This window comes from Halichoeres trimaculatus, unplaced genomic scaffold (assembly GCF_033239565.1).
Source record: "Halichoeres trimaculatus isolate MK-OKI-2021-1 unplaced genomic scaffold, fHalTri1.1 fHalTri1_scaffold_14, whole genome shotgun sequence".
NCBI classification, from domain to species: Eukaryota; Metazoa; Chordata; class Actinopteri; order Labriformes; family Labridae; genus Halichoeres; species Halichoeres trimaculatus.
Genome location: NW_027437192.1, coordinates 32,716,146 through 32,738,170, shown reverse-complemented (window position 1 = coordinate 32,738,170; position 22,025 = coordinate 32,716,146). Strand labels below are relative to the sequence as shown.

General features: G+C 41.8%; 1 protein-coding gene across 1 annotated transcript in view; it reads left to right on the top strand.

The window, feature by feature from the left end:
• The first annotated feature begins 4,175 nt into the window (after positions 1-4,175).
• Positions 4,176-22,025, top strand: part of LOC141802868 (hippocalcin-like protein 4) — a 40,684-nt gene continuing 22,834 nt past the window's right edge. The window contains exon 1 of the mRNA XM_074686643.1: positions 4,176-4,370. The gene's annotated coding sequence lies outside the window, so the exon portion shown is untranslated. The remainder of the gene's footprint in view (positions 4,371-22,025) is intronic.

Genomic DNA, 22,025 nt, shown 5'->3' with positions numbered 1-22,025 from the left:
TCCCACACATTGATATTTCTGACAAATGAAGCTTCAATTAAAAGAGAAATCAACCAGCTTTCCAACAGTATAAGATTGATGAATCAGAGGAATCCTTTCAACAGATAAACCATCAACCATATGTGGATTTCCTCACTTTATCTGTGTCAAGTTTCCATGAAAAACCAACATCATCATCACTGTCACTCAAATCTGGCGACAAAGCTTCTAGATTAAAAAGTAATAACCTTCCTGTGAGGTGATGAGAGATGCAAATGTGTTCAGAGGCTAAAGGATCCCCTGAGACCTTTTCAGGAAGATCCTGTGATGAGCAAAATGCACTCATTAAAAAGTGTTAATATCATTACCTCCTTCTCCCTCTGATTGACTGCAGGAAGCTTAGACATCTTTTCATTTATCCCAGATTAAATTTCACATTAACTGACATTTATATTTACAGAACACCAAATCACAACATTATCATAAAGTTAACATATATGAGACTTCAATCGATTACAGTTTGCTCGTACTATAGCACTTTTTATACATGAAACATCGGTTACAGGTTTGTTGAAACTCATGATAGGGAACTAAATCAACTTTATTTACTTATGCTAAAATTTAATAATAGCGTGTTAAAATTAAAACAAATTTAGATTAAAACTGAAATAAAAGATTGAATAAATAAAAAAAATAAATGGATAACTCATTAGTCCAGAACAAATGAACAGATAAATAAACACACAGAAGAAATGGGAGTGAGACAATATTTAAAAGTGAAAATCTGCTCTAGATGTGGATGCAGGGTGATTATCTGCCAAGTATTCTCTTTGTCATGACCTCCTGATGGTAAAGGCTAAAAATCTCTCTCTCTGTGAACATGGTCGATTGTTAAGCTGCATCAGCAAGGCCTTTCACAACACGCCATCTCTGCTGAGGTTAGATGCAGTAAGACAGACATTTCAGATTTCTTCAAAGATCCTGAGGATTATGGATCAAAAAAGTCCAGAGAGAGACCCAAGAACATTTCACTAGAGCTGGGCCTGAGGGTCTGATTGGCTGTCCGTCAAGACACGGGACGATCCTGGACCCAGATGAAGGCCGTTACTGGAGCCGACTGCAGTCCAATAACCATCAGACGCCATCTGAGAGAGAAGAGCTTCGAGAACAAAACACGCCTGGCGAGGCCAGGCCAAAGCTTTTCAGACAGCAGAAAACATGGGACACTGAAGGGTGAAGACAGTTGGATGCTCTAAGGAGGAAAAACTGAACCTTGAAATCCTGATGGCTTCAACGTTACTTACATGACGAGGAGATCCCACCGGAGATGTTTTCACAGTGGCACAGTGGAGGGGGTGCCATCCATAGACTGTATAAAACATGGACGCCGCATTGTCTCATATTCCCAGACCGGAGGTTGCCACTTCATCTGGGGCTTTTTCCTTCAATGGACCAATGGAGCTTCAGGTTGGTCAGGGGCGTCAAACGGCGGCTGGCTCTGTGGAGATGTTGCAGGGGGCCTCCTTCATGACTGAGGGCCCTGGTCTGTGTGGGAATGACTGAGCTTTTCAACAGGACAACCCTGCAGGTCACAATGGGCGCCTGACAAAGGACTTCTTCCAGAGGAACAATGCTGCATTCCATTTGTACTCTGAAGTCGGAATTTCTGAGTTCCAAGTAGGAACGCCCAGCTGGGCTGCCCACCAAGGTCAGATTTTCCGACTTGTAAGTCAGAACACCCACACCACCCCAGAGTTCCCGGTGGAAAATTCCAAGTTTGAGGGTAAACTTTAATTAAGCTTCTGTTATATAAATATCTTTTTTTTTTTTTTTTTTTTAGAATTTTTGACTGTTTCTCGCAATAAATTGGAGCTACATCACTCTGAGAACATTTGGGGATGGATGGAGAGGAACGTTTACAGAGATGGACATCAGGTCCTCCATGAAGACATCTTCACCACTTGGAGCAACGTTCCCACAGCCCCCTGGAAACACTCTCATCAAGCATTTCCAAAACAAAAGTCTTGTTTCCACCGAGCAGTTCAGTTCATTTAGGTATGATGCAAATATTGTGGCATTCCTGTGACCGAAACTTGTACAGGTCCTTTAATTACTGACCTGTACAGTCTCTCTTTTTGGTACCCTTCTGTTGGGGTGCCAGACATACCGATCTGACCCCAGAAGGTGGAGCTAGAAACACTGCAGGGTATTGGTTGATCCAAAGAATCGTCGTTTCCTGTGTGAGGGTACCAACCTGTACCAAACTGTACTGATCCTCATTTCTGAGTCCTTTCTGAAACTTTTATTTCTATTTTAGCAGGCTTTCAGTTTTTTTTGTAGCTGTGGTTTTCAACTTTTGACCAGCTGATAAACAGAGTATTTACTTAAATTGTCGTTTGCAATAAAGTGCTTACTTGCATCTTTTTGTCTCCCAATTCTTCTTTTTTCGTTTTGAAACTCAGCATTGAACCTTTTTAAAGGTAGGCTCTGCAGGAATTTTTGTTACTTTTCAATAAACACAATATTTAAACTGGGCTCCTTCTGGATCAGTGTCAGCAGCAGCGCACCCCCACAGCCTCCAACAGTGACTTTGTGAACACACCTGCTAGCCCAGCAACCACCTGTAGGATCATATTTCTACGTAGGAGGGACTCGAGAGCCATGCACTGACTTGGTATGTTAGCACAAGCTAATCACATGTTTTTTACACATACCTGGTTAGCAGAAAGCTAACTTGCGTTGCTCTTCATCCCTTGCAGCTCTCCAAGTTCCTGAAAGTGAGTGAAAGTTGAGCCAAGTTTCACCCTTGTTTAAGAAAAAGCTTTATCTGTTTGGCGTTTAGTTTCACTTTGGTTGTGTTTTTCTTCTTCTGTGCTACGTCGACTATCGTGGCTGCTCTGATTAGCATCTTCAGCTCACTAATCAATATGCAAAGCAGGTGTGATTCATTACACTCAGGTTGTCACAATAGTGGGAAGTTGGACACACCTGCGGGCTGAAAAGAGTGAAAGGACTGAAAAGGGGGGTTCTGAAGTACCCCAAAGGGGTAACCACTAAGATCACTGAGGGGCAGGGAAAAAGGTGAAATAATATCGAGCTGAGAAAAACAGGCTCCTTAACAAAAACTCGGCTCAAAAAAGGGAGACATGAAACCACCACTGCTAGCAGCTGAACAGAAACTAAAACATGAGAGCCTCCTGATAAAGAAAACACTAAAGGTGGCCAGGAATGCCTAACACAAAGAACTGGGTAGGGAACACGGCCCAGAGATCACACCCGACACTGCTTGAAGGCATGGCAAGCACTGGGGGGTGTAGGGTGCTCTACACAACACAGAACCCCAGCGAACTCTGAGAGACACTGGAAAACTCTAAGGCCATGTCCACATGTAGCTGGTAATCTGGAAAACTGCATATATTTTTATATGCTGTAGGCCTGTCGTCCACACGAAACACTTTTAAGTCACTAAAATCAGTGTTTTTGATAACTCCGGCCAGAGTGAAGGTTTTGGAAAACTCTGGTTTCATGGTTTCATGTAGACGCCGGGAAACAGAGTTTTTGGTTCTCAAACATCATAGCTGAATAACAGGCTCATCCTAATTGGATGGCACTGGTTTCACATCTAAAAAACACTGACAGAATATGGGTTTGGCATGCTTCGAGCTGCACTTATCGCACAGGTCTGCCTGCTGCATGTGGACGAAAGTATTTTAAAAAAAGGAAGGGGGGGCAGAAAGTCCAAACTGGATAACCTCACACAGGTATGAAGAAGAGAAACACAATAATACAGGTGAGGAGTATTTAAGAAACTCTGTAGTTTCATTTTGCTTCATTAATTGTGTTCATGTGATTCATTTTGAATTTAATGCCTTAATCAACATTTTCCAATAAAGCTGAGAACATTTAACTGTCTATAAATCAGGTTAATAAGAGAGAAAGGTACATGTAGAGATTTATGTGGTTTCTGGGCAATTACCCTGCGCGTGCTCCTCTCCCGCCTGCTTTATTGCCATCATCCCTCTCTGTGTGTGTGCACGCGGACGGCTGCGCTAAAGAGAGGACGCGAGGGCACGAGCGCGCGCAGCTCGTCATTGACAGCTCACCTCGTCCAATCAGGTATCGAAGATCCTCCTTTGAAGAGCGGCCCGGCTAATCGCGGCGCGATGGAGGCGGCGTTTATGCAAATGTGTTGGCAAGGGAGACACAGCGGTTCATTCATCTTCTCCTTCTTCTTTCAGAGAGAGAGGGAGGTGAGTTACCGCGAAGGTTATTTTGCGTGAGGGAGGAACAGTTTCTGACCCGAGCTCTGCCGTGAGAATTAGCTGACGAGCAGAGAAGACGCGTTTGCTACACAGCTGTACGGAGCTAAATCATCTTCCAAACACCACAGGGTGAGTAGAGAACGGTGTTTATTCATACATGTTAATGTGTAGCCACAGAGCGGGTCCAAATGTGTCTGCGTACCTTTAATTCCTCACTAACAGAAACACTGAGTGGGAACGGAAGAAGCATGAGCCTTATTATTTCACTGTCTGCTGTCAAAGTTGTTTCAACCAGGTGAACTCATCACCTGCAGAGCAGGTCTTTCTAACTCACAGATCCATTTTCCTGACCGTCTTGTTGGGCAGGTGATCAGTGGCTTGTTCAAGGACATTTTGGGTTTCAGTTAGTTCATCATAATTTCTAGGAGAGAGCACTTTGTGGATCATATCTGACCCAGAGAAAGGAAATGTTAAAGTGGTTTTATTTTCCTGTGCTTGTGTTATTTAACAGGAGAATGATCTGTCCCTATTACAGTAATGCTGAACTGTTGCCCTACAGCAGTGATCTGAAAATACAGCCAGGCAAGTCAGTCCCAGAGTGTCCTTCACGGTTTGGGTGCAATCAATGGATGAACAAACTCAGGCTACCTGTAATGCACCACTGGAACTGAACTCTGGATCTCCAGATTGTGCAGTAGCAGTCTGCTGGGTTAAAGACCATCAGTGTTCTCTGATTGGCTGATAGTTTGACTGAAAGCATTTAACGGACATGCACATACTTTAAAAACCAAGATGTTTCCTGAAGACCTGCATGAGTCAAGAGGAAACAAACAGGGAAAGGCAGCAGGCTAAACAAGTTTGGATCTATCTGCGTAATCTGGTCCCCTGAATGCCAGCAGGTCCTGCATAATCAATAGGACCAGTTTCCAATGTGTGCTGTGTACGAGCTCGTTCCCATTACTGCCGGCCCTCATGGCACTCAGGGGTCACATCAGATGGGTTATTGCATCATAGTCAGCGGCAGGCAGTGTGAGTCTGCATACTTGTGTGTGTTTTGTTACATCTGTGCAGCAGGCTGTAGTGTTCATTGATCGTTTGTATACGATTCAGAGCAGCAGGGCAGCGTAGCATGTAAATGGAGATACAAACACGTGTGCACAAACATATGTTTGGGTTGAAGGGGCTGTTCATGACAGAGGGGTGGAACAGGAACACGTTCTGTTATTGACCTAGCAATACATGTTAATTAATGTAAGTAGAACATGTATGATGACATTTTTTAATCACCTGGTTTTCGTACTTATCACATGTTTGTGTTAAATGTTTAATTCTGATGTCTCTAAACCCTTTGGGTAATGGTTATTAATCCTGTACAGCAGCACACAATCACGGATGATACACACACCTACTTTGCTGCATTCACCTCACATGTTACCTGCAGAGAGCATCAGTCAAGGAAGCATCAATTAAGGACAAAAACAAAACACAAACCATGTCACAGCTCAGGCATTTAAAGTGGTACAGTACTGGTGAAGTAGAAAGAAAACGCCAAAAGAAAAAAAAACTCCAGGCATGACGACCTTAGACAGTGTGTTAGACTCTACCGTCACTGTTCGTGTGATACGTTCATTGAAACACACTAACCAATGACCCCCTGCTGTGGAATTACTATTACTAACTAACACACCGATCAAAAATAGACAAGGATGAACAAAACAGCCAAAAGATACTTGGTTTAGCTGATCAGTATAAAATCAAACTACTCATGTGCACATACTGCTGTTTCCTAAACAACAACAACAACAACACTGCCTCCTCTGATACTGTTATTACCCCTTGAAGTTTTCAGCAAAGAAATGTGTAAAACAAACATTTTCCATTGTCATGTTTCAAATTTAATTTAAATCCGATTAAAAAAAAAATAAATAAAATCATGGATCAAACATGCATTTGTAAATAGACGTGGAATTAGGAGGCATTTTGCACCTCCCTGCCCATGTTTGAAGACCATCCCCCTAAATCCTGTGCCTGCTTGGACCCTCAAAGATGCTGTTTGTGTCTAATATACATGCACTCATAAAGGGGCTGTGAGGAGTTTTTAAGTGATCTTGAAAAAGTCCCCCCTCTAGATGCCTTATTGTAAATCAACACTTAAAACTGAGATTATCAGCGCCAGTGTAGGTTATTTCAAAAATACTTTTTATCTCCCCGATCGGGTTTGAGCAGGACCACATTGATTTATGGCTCGTCTAAGTCTCTAGAGAAGAGAGATCTCTGTTTTCTCTGCTGAAAATGATTTCTGTGATTAAATTTGTAGTGATGGTGGACACTGGAGCATAACTGTCAGACAGAAAAAGGACAGAAGAGCAGAAGAAAGAGAAACAGGAGAGAGATAGAGCACGAGCTAAAGGCTAACACGGGGGCTACGCTGTTTGTGCTAATGTTCATTCAAACCCACAGTCAGCAGTTATTCTGCAGTCTATTAATAAAATGAGTGAAGTTACGTTAGCTCTGATTGGTTGATGACTGGCAGGACATAACCAGGATTCACTAACGTTACATGTTACAGACATGTCTTAGAGCACCAGACTGCCAGAATCGCTACTTATGGACGACTAAACTATTGTATGAACTGACAGTGTTCACTTGTTGTCATGTTAGCCTATGCCTACGGATATGTTGTAGCACCGGGCCGCTAGTAGCGCTATGCATAGCCAGCTACTGACATACTGTATACTTACATTTACTGGTTGTCAGTTTTCAAACATTAGTGCTACATAACTGTACTGATAAATACCTTATCTTAGTGTGCTGTATCCAGTAAAAGTTGACTTGAACAAAGAAAATTTGTTCCAAAACAAACACATGCCTGGTTTAAAGTCACATTTTTATGACAGTGTGCGTAAGACTCTGGGCCACAAGGTGGCGAGGCAGTCCAGTTAAAACCAATCCTCCTCATAGCATCTTTTATATGAATTAATTAACTTTACAAGAAAACTGCGTGGAAACCCGTTGTCTTAAAACACTTTATTTTTTTACATGAGCTAATACTAAAGAGGCTAAGTTGTTGAAACATTAAACCTTAATTTTAAACTGCAGTCATATTAGTGCATATTAGTGACTTTTACTCAAAATCATTAGTTCACATTAAGTCTAAGTTGTATGATATAAGAATGTTAAGTTAAAGATAAATATAAATATCTTTAAAAATATAGCTAATATGACTTATGTTAATTCTACTTAACATCATTTGTTCTTACAAGTTATGTTTTCTAACTCAAGCTCTACACAGCTAGAAGAAAGGAGTCTTTGATTGCATATTGATCACATTATTCAGAGAGTTTAGAGCTCGAGTTTGCCTTTGACTCCTTTGCTCCTTGTAGCTTTAAAAAAATATCATTGAAATAAATAATTTTTATTTGTCTTACAGAGGGTATTGATGATTGATGAACACTAAATAAAATCATGCGTTAACATTTAGTTGAACTAAATCTTCATCTAATCTGTCAATTTAACCTTCCCACTTACTTCACCTCCTACAACATCAACAGCCCACCAACTTTCCATGCACCTGTGGCTAACCTCAAGTTTTACAGCCCTGGGAAGAGAACTACATCTACAAAAAGACTAATCTAGAAGGGAATACAGATTTAGATTCTGCCAATGTGCCAGCTTAACGTACATGCTTGATATATAGAAGACAAGACACAAAAAGAAATTCAATTTTTTTTAATGTTTTAAACTTTTTGAGATTTAATTTTTTTAAAGAATTTTTTTGAAGTTTTTTTTTTGCAACTTTTTGAAATTTTTGCAACTTTTTGGAATTTCTTAAAAAAAACATTTTTTTTTTTTTTTTTTTTTTTTACAATTTTAGCATTTATCAAAATTATTTGCAAATTTCTTGAAAATAAAAAATGTAGACATTGCATGTACAAAATTGTAAAGACGGGATTTGTAAAGTCTTTTTTTTTTAACTAGATTTTAAGTATGTTTTGAATTTCAAACACTTTATAGTTTTTAATGTGAAGATAAAGTAGAGTTTGTGGCTCTGAAATGACTTTAATCCAGGCGAGCTGGGGCGAAATGGCTCTTATGGAAGTAAAGGTTGCAGACCCCTGGTTTTTACAGTTGAAATGTACCTGGATTAAACCTTACACATCTGTGTTTTGTGTGTTTCCTCCCATGTAAGAGATCAGTTGGTTAAGAATTTACTCCTAGCGTTTTATCAAACCTGAACAGGGTTTGGAGCTTTAGGCAGTTAGCTGCAGAATCACTGGATGACATCCTCTGGCCCCGTACCTTCAAACCAACAGCCCACTGATGGCCTCAGCTGATTCATCAGCCTTTGCAGTGATGTTAGTCATTTTCTGTGATGGACAGCAGCAGGTGGAAAGAAGCTGCTGTTACACAGAGCGGCTAACTGACAGATCACAGGATGGGAAAATACCAGTGACTTCCTCTAAACTGGAAAGACTTATTGATCTATAATCTGTAGAGTACAATAACATCAGCTTGGAGCAACATGTGACGCTCAGTTTCCTGTCTGTGTATGTGCTCATGTGTTTTTTTCCAACCCCCACTTTTTTCTTTGAACAGCAGGAGATGAGTGATGCTCCTGAATGGCTGACCCCCTTTTTCTGTTTCCCTGCGTCTCCATCTCTTAGAGTTTCAGTGTGAGCCTGTGCACTGCAGAAAGTGAAATCCAAACGAGTGTTAGTCTTATTTTTAGAAAAAGTGTTGTCATTAGACTAAATTTCAGCCACACTTACTAGAAAAAGACAAAAACTGGAATTTTCCTGAAACAAGACGTTAACACATGCTTCGATTTCACTTTTTGCAGTGTGTCCAGGTGTATGATGGGTCTTTATGCACCACTGACTCATTGAATATCTCAGCTGATTGGTTCAGCTGAACCTGTCACAAGCTATACTGCGCAGGGAGACAGATGTTGGAAAATCAAGATGGTAGCGTGTGCTTGTGTTCGACACACTCACGGACTAGCCGAGAGTGGCTGAGCAGCAACAAAGGGCTGATGAGTGATGGATTTTGGCATAACTAGAGGATAACTGATGGAGTGATCACTGAAACTTCATGTGACTTTTCAAAAACAATAAAGAAGTAATGCACACCACTCAACAAAAGCTAAAGTCTTATTTTGGTGGTTTCAGCCTGTCAAACTGAACTATAGTTTCTTTTATTGTGAAAAGTCAGAGCATTCAGAAAAGTCATGACTCAGTTCTCGGTGTTCTTCCCTCAGCTTCCTACTTGTGAATGTTTCCAAAGGCGTGAATATAAGTGTGAACGTGTCTATATTCCATGTGTGAATCTGACAAGCTGTCTGGGTTCTCCCTGTATTAGCTCAGTACGCCCACATCTCTGGTTATAAAGCCCCTGTGAGGAGTTTCTAAATGATCTTTAAAAAGTCTGTCTTCGAGACATATTCCTGATCCTAATTCACACTTAAAAATGAAATTATCAACACCAAAGTAGGTTATTCCTAAATGTTTTTAGCTTGATTTTCTAGTGGATCAGGGCTGAATTGATTTATGGCACATCTTTGTCTACATGACAACACCACGCTGGCTGCCAAAGTTTTGAAGTGAGAAGAGAGATCTGTGTTTTTTTCTGCTGAAAATGATTTCTGTGATTAACTTTGTAGTGATGGTGGACACTGGAGCCTAACTCTCAGACAGTAAAAGGACAGAAGAGCAGAAGAAAGATAAACAGGAGAGAGAAAGAGCACGAGCTAAAGGCTTAAACATGATGTAGTCGTGTTGCCAGAGTTTTTTGTGGAATCACTGAAATCACGGTCCATTTGTGCATGCGCATCCAACAGGCTAACAGTAACATTGTTAGGATCGTGGTGGTCTACAGTGTTGAGCTTGTGCTGCTCAATCTGTGGACTGTCTTTAGACAAAATGAGCATCTGTTGCTCCACTTCTGCTCTTAGCATTCACTAATACACCAAATGAACAGCTCAACTCTACTTCAGTGGAGATCTCCCAAAAGCTGCTTCTGGAGAGGGATGGGTACCTTTCACATAAAGAAACGATACGGTACCGATGCCCGGTACCTGGCAATCGGTACGGTACTCAATGGTACCAATTTTGGATACTTTTTGTGCTCATTTGGTAAAAAAATATAAATTTGTTTAATAGTATGTATTTTTTTGTTTTTCAAATTGACATATATGATCTTTAATGTATAACCTTGTAATGCTGTGTTCATGTCCAGCATTGGAAATCTCCTACTGTTCCACTCCCTCATAGTCACAAAGATGCATTTAGGTACCTAAACATGGTACCTTTTGATTTTTCATGAATCGGTACCCGGTACTTTTGACAGATTTCGGTTGGTACCTATAAAAGTACCTGATTCGGTACCCATCCCTACTTCTGTACAAGACAGTTATAGCCCCAACTACAGGCTTGACATGCTCACTACAGTGTTTTCAGTCCCTCAGCGTTTCTGTGCAAATGCAGATTTTTTTTCACCGTATTTCAGGGGAAAAAACGTCATGTAAATGGGGCCTAAATCACAGGCAAAAGGCTTAAACACAAGCTAAAGGCTAAAATACAGGTTAATCTGTTTGTGCTAATGTTGATTCCAACCGACAGTCAGCAGTTATTCTGCAGTGGTCTGTTCAAACTGGAGAGTCTATCAATAAAATGAAGAGTGAGGTTACGTTAGCTCTGCCTGGTGACATTGGAGTTGGTTGATGAGCTCTGACAGAATTTTCTTTGAATTAAATGAAATGAGAGAAGTCAGATATATACTCAGTATCAGATGTTAAGGCTGTTTATTGTTTAATTGTAAGATGTGCATCAAACTTCCAGCTGCCGTCAGGTTAACTTTCCATTATGACAAACAGCTTTAATCTGACATCAGATGTGACGGGACTGTTAATATAGATATAAATGTATATGCTGGTTCAGACGGTGACATTAAATAGTGATTGCTGTGATTGTTTATTGCATTAAAATGTGCCTGACACTCTGGAAACCTGCCTCTGAGGCTTTGTTGACATGTGCCCACATGTGCGCCTGTCACCAAATTACAGCTGTGGAGGGTGCACTCCGCTTTGCGCCGAGGATAGACCAGGTTGGAGCTGGCGAGCTTTCAGCGCACTTTTTTGGTACAAAATTTTCACTGCACCAATATGGATCTGCGGACACCTCCCCCTGGTGCGCCGTCAACTCCCCCTGGTGCGCCGTCACACCCATCTCTGTGCAGACGGTCTACCAAATTGTCAAACTGGCAGCGCACGGCTGTGCGCAGCACAAAATTAACACTGCGTACGGTGCGCCAGGCTTACGCCCCCTGTGCAGCCCCATGAAATTAGAGCCCAGTGTGTTTGTTGTCACATTTCAAACCATAGCTCTACGTACCTGTTGATAAATACCTTACCTCGTGGAGTTGTATCTGATAAAAAGTTGTCTTGAACTGAGTCTAAAAAACATTGCAGTATCCCCCTAATGTAAGTTCCAGGAAGTTAGTTGGAGATATCCACATTGTTCTTTTTTTTCCTTTCTTTGCAGCCTACTGTTGCTTTAGTTGAAAAATTTTGCATCAAACATTCAGCAAAACCTAAGTTTTCAACCTTTGTTTTTTGTTTCTTATAAGGTCAAAGTATCTTCTTTCTTTACAGGAGCATACTAAGACACTGCAAGGACACCTCTCATTTCCTTTCTGTGTGTATGTGTGTGTGTGTGTGTGTGTGTGTGGAGCTTCCGGGATGTGTATATAGATTGAGTTTGAGTCGGACATCCTTTCATTATCTGTACTCTTATATATCAGGATCTCAGGGGGACTGCAGCCTGTCCCAGCTGTCATTGGGTGAAAGGCGGGGTACACCTCAGTGAAAATGGATCATGATTGTTGAAGCAGAAACTATTCAACACTAAAAAAAGAAGCCTTTTTTAGGAATCATCTCAATAGAAAATGTACATTTTCTGCATTGTTTTCACTGATACAGTGTTCCCACCTGACAGTGACTGATGTGTGTCTCTGAGCTGTTTGCTAACTGATTTTAATAACAGTAGAAGAAGAATGGTGACTAAATCAAAAACCAACAAAGAAGAAGAAAACCTTAGTGACAGTCACTTGAAGAAATTACTGATGCTCCAGTGTGACCAGGTGACCATAGCCACTACTCCACCATGACGCCCTGGAATCAGAGGAGGGGCTGCATCCATATAGATATCGTCAATGGGATAATCACTTGATCATTGTGACTGTTCATTGTGTGTGTGTGTGTGTGTGTGTGTGTGCGTGTGTGTGTGTGTGTGTGTGTGTGTGTGTGTGTGTGTGTGTGTGTGTGTGTGTGTGCGCGCTTCCTTTCATTTCTGACTGAGCACAAAGGTATCACAGGAACATTCTTTGTCACAGCGCTGTGTAGGTTGGAAACAGCACAGACAGAAACAATAAGTGACGATTACCCAGACATGAGTCACCAGGCTCCAGTTAGTGTGTGTTAGTGTATGTGTGTGTGTGTGTGGAGATGAATAAATGCTGAGGTGAACACATGAGGTTTTTTTAGATGGGGGAGCTAAAGGTTAGCTGGGAGTCTGACTTGTGCGGGGACTCTGACTGCCGATTTGTCCCCCCTGTGTTTCTCCCCCGGCTCGATGTGCTGCATGGTCTTAATTTAGAGTTTGAGCTGCACAGAGGTGAGCTGCGTTTCTATAGCGATGCATCCTTCTCAGTGCAGTCAGCATAGAAATATGTAGATTTTCTGTCACGTAGCAGTGGGGACAGGTCTGGTTTACTTTGTTTGGATTAGTGTTTATGTTTGGATGTGCATGGTGAGGGACAGGTAAGGTGTGGACACGCTTTCATCTACAAACATGTGGAAACCAGCAGGTCAGAGAACAATTTTAACCTTTTATCTACCTCTTTCACTCAGGGCTGAGAGGTGTTTTATGGATGTAAAGGACGAGAGGGATCACTTGTAGGAAACTGATCTGGGACAGATTCTTTTGGTGACTTTGCTAATGTTACAGCATCACTCTGAGATAGTCTCAACACTGCATCTAGAGCTGTGTAGCTCTAAAACTAGGGATGCATGAAATTATCAGCATATTACTGATATCAGCATATATTGGCTCGAAGATAAAATATCTGATGTCGACCAACACACTAAATTCCACTAATATAACAAACCAATAAAATGATGGGCTGAAGCTGCACAGTTCACATTGAGTAGTCCCAAATTTGGCTTCTAAGATAAATCTGAATTTAAGGTGCAGTCTGTAAGGTAGATGACTTCAGGCACATTTACTATTAATTACTGTACAGTTGCACTTCTAATATGTTCCCTGTGAACAGAGACTATGTTTACTCACTCTGTCAATTGTGAAATTGGCCAAATTTGCCCTGGTTGTGGGTACTGAATTGGGTACTTTTATAGGTATGAACCAAATTCTGTCAGAAGTACCAAGTACCAATTCACATGAACTCAAACAGTACCATGTGTCAGTACCTAAACACATCCTTGTGAATGTGAGTAGGTGACTTTCCATACTAGACGTAAACACAACATTGCAACGTTTTTTATTGTGAAATAAATATGTTAAATTAGAAAAATTGAGATTTCATTATTGAACATATTAGTATTTATTACCACAGACAAACAGTAAATACTGAAAATTCATACCTTTCAGTACCAAAACCAACTGCCAAGTAACTTGTACCAACTGCATCGGGACCATATCATTTCAATAGTGGAAGGAACCCATCACTAATGTTATGATTTTTCCCAGGAAGAGTATCATCCAGCTTTCAAGTAGGATTTATCTTTTTTTTTTTTGATGTTGTTTTAAAGCGATTGTCATAAATAAATCAACAGTTTCAAGTTTGTAAATTTCTTATTTTGCACAAGAAATGAATATTACATGACAAATGTGATAAGAGTATGCACCATAATACAATTTGCTACTCCCAATACAGAGTAGACTTGATAATCCCTGCAATCATGTGCACAGAAAAAAAATGGCTGAATGAGTTGTTGAATATCGGCATATCGAATATCGGCAAAAAAATCCAATATTGTACATATCTACTTAAAATACATATTCAAATATTGTTTGAATGATTTATTCTTTGTCTCTTTGCACCATACAACAACAATAGCAACGCATTTTCTAATAAAACCTTCACATTAAAGCCAGAAATGCAACCAGCTGTTTGTCAGGTCAGTGGCAGAGGGACAGTTTTTTTATGGCTTTCATTTGACGTCACTAGGAATGTGTACCCAAAGATGTACTTTTATAGGTACCGACCGAATTCTGTCACTCAGCATTCGGCCCAAATACGGCCTAAATACTAATATGTAATACTAATATATCATAGTATCAGGATTTTTTGTTGAACACTTTTAAATTGCCTTTTTTTTCCAAAATCTTTTCTTTTTTTCAAATTTAAGTTTTTAATTTTAAACTTTGTTTATAAGCTGAATTGGAAAAAATGTGATTTCAGATCCCCTGAATAAATCATTAAACTGACTCACATATGATGTGCATTTTTGGGGAAAATATGGCTCCTGTTAGACTATAGACATCATTATCATCAGTCTGCTGGTAGCAAAACAAACTTAAAACCCTAAAACTATTGATGAAACACAGTTTATAATGAATCGGCACCTCAAAAATCGTAAAAGAATAAAAACAGGAGAAAAGTGTATTGCCCCAACCCGACCAAATGCACATGCGTCTCGGGTCCAGCTTCACTCTGTTGCATGTTGACTGGTATTTAGTCCGGCACATTGCAGGACTGCTCCAAACAGCTGGAGTATCAGACCGAGGATCTCCCTCACTTCCCACTACTTTGATGATCCTCTCTTCCTTCATGTTATGCTGTTAAACCTCAAACCTGTTGACTCCTGGTCTGACTCTGCTCATTATGTCCGTTTGTTGTAGTTGAGATGAATACCATCTGGTTTTAACAAAGTTTGTTTAACTTTGAAAATCACAAGGTATTTTAAGGCAGTGTCCATGCACAACTTCCTTTCCTGTTCAATCTGTGCTAGAGTGGAATTGACGTGTCAAATCTCGGGCAAAAATCCAATTGCGTATTTACTGCAATCTGCTGGAGCAGGGATGCAGCACAGCAGCATTACAAAAAATGTATAGGGTAAAAATTCTAAGAATACAGAAATAGAATAATACAAGTGTCAACAAGTTGAAAAAAGTCCATCAGAGACGACAGCTTGTCCATCATTGTCCAGTTCAGCCAGTCTCCACCTCCACAGGGTCCAGGACTGAGCTTCTTCAGCAGTCTGTTCAGTCTGTGTCTCCTGGATCCTGTCTGCTCACAGCAGGTGAAGCTCTTCCAGTGTGGCGTTGGTGTCTGGTGTTAGCTCTGTTAGCCATGTCTGTGAATAGCATGATGCTACTCTGCCTTCTGGTATTCCTTCTGTTGCTGGGTTAGCATGGCTAGCTTGTCCATTTTATTGGAGACAGATCTTATGTTCCCAATAACGATGGATGGACGGACAGATTGATGTCGTCTCTTCTTAGCACTGTAGCGCAGTACCAGCCCGCCACCCTCACCTCCTTCTCCTCTGCTTGGAAGGAACATTGGACCAAGCACAGTATAGCAGACACAACCAGTTTGGTGTCAATGTCCAACTGATGAGCCAAAAAAGTAACGACTGGCTCCAAATAAAAAGAGAACAAAAAGAGAGAGAATAAGGGGGAAAAAGAGGAACACAGAGAGGTCTGCTGCAACAAGCTGCCACTTGAGCAGTGCTTACCATCAAAAACAAAACAATATATATGATATTAAGATTAGATTTGTAAAATTAAGATGACAAATTTTTAAATCTGTGAGTGATCAAGTCAAATTTTTCAATAACTTTTGTTTTGACTTCACGTTATTTCAAAGAGGGAGATCAAGGCCAGTCTGCACGTCCAGCCACTGGTGATGAAAACAGACCTTTGGTACTAAAGGTGAAAAAAGGATTAGTGGTTTGCATGAGCCAGGTGGTGCCCCAACAGAGCTTTAAATGTAAGGATGGTAGACCCCACCAGCAGGATAACAGCACCTGTGTTTGGCTGTATTAACGACTTTGGATGGTATGGATTGAATGGATGCTTTGGAAAGTATGACAATGTTGAGATATACAGCATATTTATATTATCAGACAACTTTTTTCAATTTAAGCATGGTTTATGCATATTACATACGTTCTGCAACTGCCTTGATTTTAAAGTGCATGAAGTTAAAGCTATGATCTACGATGTGAAACCCAGTTTGGCTGATGAGACACATTTGAAAAACGCAGCCTCGCTCACCCCTCCCCTCCGTGTTCCAAGATCCCGCCCCCCAGCTTGTGTCGCCCTTCTCCGCCTCCTAACAACACACCCCCTCCGACAGAGCAAGAAGCGGCCGGCAGAAAATGTAACAAACAAGACAGTTATCCTCCTGGTAACACACAGTGGTAGCTTTTTCAATTGGACCGGCGCGATCAAAACCATGAATTAGCCGGCGAAGCAGGTCTGGCGTTGCCACTGCCAGCTGATCAGAGCAGAGCCGACTGTGGGCGAGGCTTTACCTTTCTTGGCGTGTCTTCACCAGCTTAGTTTACAATGCTAAAGATGTGTGGCTAACTTATTCTAAAATCTATTTACAGAGCCGACCCGTTCCTCCCAGCAGCGTTCAGTCATTAGCCAGTACAGGCACAGACTAACCAGAGTTATTCAGCTGACATCTCCCACTGTGGTAAACAAAGTCATTACCTGTTCAACAGAAACTCAGCTGTCTCGGCGTCAGTCTTCAGTCCCAAATCCCTCTGCAGCTTTTTCCACCAGTTGTACATTTCTCCAATATTCACCTGTATCGCTCATAATTTTTCCTTGCTTCAGCCCTTCCCTTGAAACTTTTTCGTTTTCTTCCCTTCCCTGTGGAGGGTAACAGTAACAGCTTCCTGGTTTGGGTCTTCTCTGGCTCCATGACGCTTCGGTAGCTGAGCAGCTAGCTGACGTGAGAGGGGTAGTGGGGAAGGACGAGGTGGGACCATGGGCATGACGGTGCGAAGTGAGGGAGACGGATTGGATGGACTCAGTTCAGATTGGTCAACTAGTATGTAGCTTTGCAGTGGATATACTTAATGGATTTTTTTTCGGTCTTTTTTGTTCTTTATATTGTGTAGATTGGACCATAGGACCATTACAGCCCTATAAACAGTGTTATTAAGATGAACAAAGCTTCCAAATCGTAGACCATAGCTTTAAATAGAACATGTTCTAGTATCTGTTTTCATAAACTTCAGAATTACTAACCCATTGTGAAGTGAAGCTCCAGTGCCCTTACATGTAATAAAAGACTCCTCAGTTTAAGGAGAGACACTGTTGATATGAACACTTACAGATACACTTTTTTTCAAATTTCTGTCAGATTTTAATGAAATCAATTAGAAGAAGTTGACTTCCAGGCTGGCAGCTAAAGGCACTTTGGTCCTAAAAGCCACGTAGGTCAAACCCATGAAAGGGATAAAGATGCTAACCTCTGCTGGGTGACTGTTTGGGGGTGAGCACAGTAACTCTTTTTTTCTCATGTTGGTGTGCAGCAATGAAGAATATTTGGTGCCATATTTAGTGTGCACTAGCCCTTTAAGGCTCATCAGAAGTGGATATGATTCCTCTGAATCTCCTTCTGTTCATTTGTTTCTCTCTGCCTCTCTCTCTCCCACACACACACACACACACACACACACACACACACACACACACACACACACACACACACACACACACACACACACACACTCCTCACAGAGTGGTTTATCACAGGCCCTGGTATCGGACTGGTATCCTATTGATTGCTTCGCATATTGCTGCAGCAGTCCATTGTACTTTTTCCACTGTCACAAAGATTATTGCCTTTGCACACACACACACACACACACACACACACACACACACACACACACACACACACACACACACACACACACACACACACACAGAAACACAGAAACACACACACACACACACACACACACACACACACACACACACACACACATATCCTGACACACTTACACACAGGAGAGCTGCATACTATATGAGAGACCAATGTTTTTTTTATTTTTTGCCATGTATGTATTGAAAAGCGACTCTTTACTCTTGGTAAATGACAAACACAAAGGAAAGCTTTAACCAGCTGAATCTGACACAGATTATTGTTCGTCTTAAAAGCTTCAGTTCACAATGAGCACTCACATATGTGTTATGATAAGAATTATAATGGTGATAATAACGGTAAGTTCATAACTGTCAAACATCATTACATCATCATCTTGGCTCACACTGAGCCTCACTGCTGCAGCAACCTGGACTCAGCCTGGCTGTTGACAGGATGCCAGATGTCATTTGAGTGGTGAGACCAGGAGGGTTATTTTAGTCCATCTGATACAAAATATCAGTAACTGGCTGAATTTACGAGCAGATGTTACTTTCTATCTTCCAGGGGGGAAATAACTGATTTTGTAAATCTACCTTAGGTTGTTCACAAATTGCTATGAATGTGCGTCCCGCCTGTTTACAGTCTGTAACTGCTGTGTGTGACTGCATGATCATATTGTGTTGGTGCTTCAAGTATTCTAAGGATGGAGCGGTTCTCAAAGTCCATGGTGCAGATTTCCTCTCAGTTTTGTAGTCATGGTTTTCCGGTTCGTTTGGTGTACATTGCTGTTGTTTGTACGCCCCAGGGTACGAGCTTTGCCAATAATCCACCGTTAACAGCTTTTTAAAATCAATTCCATCATAAATAGCAGTGTTTCCCCTACCATCGTATGGTGGGGTTGGGGTTCCCCTGGAAGTCTAGTGAATTTTATCTCCATACAGCGCCAGATCACAGCTGAAGTGATTTAGAGTTAGTTCTCTCATAAATCAGGTCTAAACCTGGTTTGTTTTTTAATTTTGACTGGCTGAATAGCCATATCTTATCCATCTAATTTACATGATAGGATGTCATTTGTGCATCATGAAATTCTCATTTCTCCTTATGCTGGTTTACGCACGGCGAAGTTCTGCTTCAACGCGTTCACAGACACACAAACATGTGCACACATTTACACACACAGACAAGCTCAGTTTGACAAAGAAGTCCACTACAAGAAACATCTCCCAGCACCTGTGAAGATACAACACTTGCTTTCCTGCGCCCCCTTGTCCTGCTGAAATCATCACTGCCCCCCAAGACTGTTAACCTAGGGGGGAAACACTTGGGGCTCTAACTTTGTGGCGCAGCGCAAGGGGCACAAGCCTGGCGCAACCCGTGCTGTTTTAATTTTGTGCGGTGCACAGCCGTGCGCTGCCAATTTGACAATTTGGTAGACCGTCTGTGGGAAAATGGGTGTGACAGCACCAGGGGGAGTTGACGGCACACCAGGGGGAGGTGTCGGCAGATTCATGTTTGCGCAGTGCCAATTTCGTGCCAAAAAAAGTGCGCTGAAAGCTCGCCAGCTCCAACCTGGTCTATTCTCAGTGCAAAGCGGAGCGCACCCTCCACAGCTGTAATTTGGTGACAGGCGCACATGTGCGCACATGTCATCATCATCATCAAAGCCTCAGAGGCAGGTTTCCAGAGTGTCAGGCACATTTTAATGCAATAAACAATCACAGCAATCACTATTTAATGTAACCGTCTGAACCAGCATATACATTTATATCTATATTAACTGTCCCGTCACATCTGATGTCAGATTAAAGCCGTTTGTCATAATGGAAAGTTAACCTGACGGCAGCTGGAAGTTTGATGCACATCTTACGATTAAACAATAAACAGCCTTAACATCTGATACTGAGTATATATCTGGCTTCTCTCATTTCATTTAATTCAAAGAAAAGAGGGAGAGAAAAGACGAAGAAAAAAAGAGACAAAATAAATGTGTGTCACTCAGGATTTACCCGTGATTTCTCATATTTCTCTGTTTTAGTCTTTATTTTTAACCTGATCTAAAAAGATGGAGTACATTATTGTAAGGAGGATGAGGTGGAGACACCAGGAGAGTATACAGTATAACACCAAAGGTTCTGCTATTTGGCGATGACAAACCAGGAGTGCAGGTGGATCAAAAGTATTCTGAATGGATAAGCCAGCTGTGTAACTGTCTCTTCATTTTGTTCTCCTGTTAATGACAAAGGAACAGATTAAATCTGTCCTGGGAGCTGGCCCACACGGTGATGCGCTTCGTGTCCTCTGATGCGCCCTGCTGTCCATTCTCCTGCTGCAGGGACAGCGGCTCTGACCGTCTCTGCCACCGGGTCTTTCCAGCACACTGTTTCCGCAGTGCTGGGGATCAGTCAGACCAATCAGACGCTGAGCCTCGGCCGCAGCGTATTTAAAGGCGAGGAGAGGCGCTCATTTGATTGGTGAAAACAGCGCTTGGCTGTGTAAAACCCACTCACGGCTTTTTTCCTCCCTCTCTGCCATTTGCACGGAAGGAGGCGTGGACGCGCTCCTCTGCGCTCCTCTGCGCTTCTCTGTGCTCCTCTGCGTCTTAATTGCACCTCTATTGGCACTGCAGGAAACTTGCAAAGTGCACTGGTCACACCCTGTCCACACAGTGAAGGCCGGCGCAGGGCAGGTGCGCCTGAGCTTGCGTCTGGTCTACGAAATTAGATCCCTTGATACTCATGTGAAACCTGAAAAAATAGGCCAGTTTGACATTTCAAACATCATTGAGGCCACTATCACACTGGCCGTTCTAGAGCACGATTGCCCCCCAACAACGCTGTCTCCCCACTGTAAAGTACGGCAGCGGTCACACTCCTCCACTATAAACCAGACTTTTTAGGCACGTTCATGGCCTTCCTCCTCGCCTAGTTAAGTGACCTTTTGGTTCATGTGAAGACATTGTGGTCAAGTGGTACAGAAGTGACCCAAAAGAGACAAGCACATGCTTGATTAATTTAAATACAGTCACCACTTTCTTACTGCTGTTATAAGAGCTGAATCCAATGTGTAAAGGGTTTGGGTTTTCCCCATATCACCCCCTTATTGAGAACATGTTCCTTGGTCAGAAGCAGATTTTGTTGGTGTTTATGTAGCATGTCACACTGCAGAAAATTGACCACTGATCATCTGGGATCAAGAGACACCTGAGGGACAGGTGAGTCTATGATGATGGAATGTGGATGATTGAGCGCTGAGAAACTGATTTTTACAGAAATCACTCAAAGAACAAGTTAAAACATAGAGCGCTCAGATATCACTTTCAGGGTTGATGATGTAAGTGCTGCTGTTGGAGGTCTGTTGCAAACAGGAATTTTATCTAAGACAAATCTGAACAAACGTCTTTGAAACTCTTCTGGTGCCTCTTCTGGTTTAATGCTTGGTGAGAGCAGTATTGGTTTGTTGTGATTGATCATGATACAGCCATCAGTTTGAAAACCTGCTGTGAAACGTAAGCAGCACTAGCTGATCTAATTAGATAGATTACCGTCCAGCTAGGCTCAGTGTCTCACACATCGATGAGACTCTGTGTTTACTATCAGTCTGACAGCTGGAATGAACGTGTGCTACAGCGCCATCAGACTCAGGCGTTCTCTTTGGAACGACTGAGTCCCTCAGGTTCCACTGCCTGCAGCCTTCCTGCCATCTTTCCTCATCACCTTTTCACTCCTCATCTCTTCCTCTGCGTGTCTGTTTGGCTTCTCCTGGAAAGGTGTGAGGCCAGATTGAGTCATCCCTTTCTCATGGCGTGTCCACTCCTCCGCTTTCATGTCATTTTCTTTCATGTGAGGAATCCTGTATGTAATGGAACTGTTGTGTCCGTCT